General features: G+C 35.9%; 1 pseudogene; it reads right to left on the bottom strand.

The window, feature by feature from the left end:
* Positions 1 to 389: 389 nt before the first annotated feature.
* Positions 390 to 1,633, bottom strand: LOC141498989 (coatomer subunit delta pseudogene; annotated as a pseudogene).
* Positions 1,634 to 1,719: the final 86 nt, after the last annotated feature.

Here is a 1,719-nt window from a genome sequence, read left to right as displayed (position 1 = left end):
GGGAAATATAAAAAATCTGCTCCAGATTCATGATATTCTGTGATTCAGGACTTATGCAAAATTCCTTTTCATGAGCTCTCACAGATATATTTATTTTTACCAGTCAGTCAGAGGGGTAAAAAATGAGGTCACACAAGACATTCAGTCAAGAAATACCTACTATACACACTAATTTGACTGCTGGTGCTACTTTTAATTTTACATGTGGCAACTAGGAAGAACAGTACAATTTGAAATCAGGAAGACAAGATTAAAGTTAGCCTTAGATACTAACTGTATATCCTTGGTTAAGTTACACTCATCTTCATTTTGGGGGAATGATAATAGCCCCTATCTCCTAAGATTGTGAGGATCACATGTAATAACATATGTAAGGTACTTTCAAAATGTTACAATACTTTATCAATGAAGACTTGCATAGGAAAGAAATCATTGGGTTGCCCAGCAAAGTTGACTTCTAGACTGCCACTCTTGTTTTTGGCATCAGTCATTGGCAGACACCTATCCAAGGTGTTCAGTGGACTGTTATTATGTTAATCACTATCAATCTCATCATTTACAAGGGCACTAAATCCAGACTGAAGTTCAATACTATGACTATATCATTCAGCTGCAAATTCTCTTCTTGCAGCTCAAATTCAATATTTGCATCATATTCTACTTTCATTTCCACTTTCAAAGGGCTAGCAGTTAATTGTCAATGAAATGAAAGATTCCTCTGTGGTCTCTAACCTCTACCTTTAGTACTCCAACATCACTGTTGACTGATAAAGACTTCTCAGGGCTTTTCAAACCAATTAGAGACACTTTAGTAGAGGTTTTTGGTCAATATTTGGACACCAAGACAGTTTAACTATCTTCTTATCTTCATTTTCTACAAGTAGACCTATCTGACCAAATTTGCAACTGAGATTCTCAGTATGATCTTGTCATGTAGCTCCATATTCTGCAAGCCTCCATCTCATCTACAAGTCAACATCATTTTTCTTCAATCTTTATATATATATTTTACATGTTAATAGTTAGTGTAAGACGTTGACTGCTTCAGAAGCATTGGAAGATAATAATGGTTTCACCTTCAGATTTCAGTTTGTCCTTAAAATTTTCTTCTTCTTTCCCTTTGGCTCCAAGTTTCAAAGTCTTGCTTAGACCTGAAGGTCTGACTGGTACAAGAGTCACTTTTGTTTTTTCTGTTTTCAATGATAGTCTCTATTTTCATGGCAGCTTGGTTGTCACCAGAAATGGAGTAACTTCCAAATCCTCCAAGGCCTAGTGGGTTTTTTCCCCCTATTTCTCAGAATCTCTTCGGACTTCCTATAATGTTTTTGCTTTACACCTTATCTCAGGCTTGACCTCATGCTCCTGAGTCTCTCAAACTGCTGGAATGCCTTTTATTCTTGAGAGACCATTTTTGTGAAAGACTGGATTTGTGCCAGATTAACATTCTCTCAGTAACTGAGGACAACAATCCCATCAAAGAAAAAAATCAGGTCAATGCAGCATTAATATCTCATTTTCTACTGAGACTGCTCAATGTTTAGGTACTGCTCTAGAGAAGAACTGTAGATGTCTCCAGTTCTTCCAGGATGTTACTCTTTTTGGTGGTAATCAGAACCATGTTCAGCTTCTCCATAGGCTGATTATTATTGTTAATAATATATACAAATATTTTGACATAATACCTCAGTACTTGAAAAAATATAGGATTTAATTTACATG

The sequence above is a fragment of the Macrotis lagotis genome, chromosome X, assembly GCF_037893015.1.
Source record: "Macrotis lagotis isolate mMagLag1 chromosome X, bilby.v1.9.chrom.fasta, whole genome shotgun sequence".
In the NCBI taxonomy this organism is placed as follows: Eukaryota; Metazoa; Chordata; class Mammalia; order Peramelemorphia; family Peramelidae; genus Macrotis; species Macrotis lagotis.
Note: the sequence above shows the minus strand (reverse complement) of the source record. Positions and strands in the feature narration are given on the sequence as shown.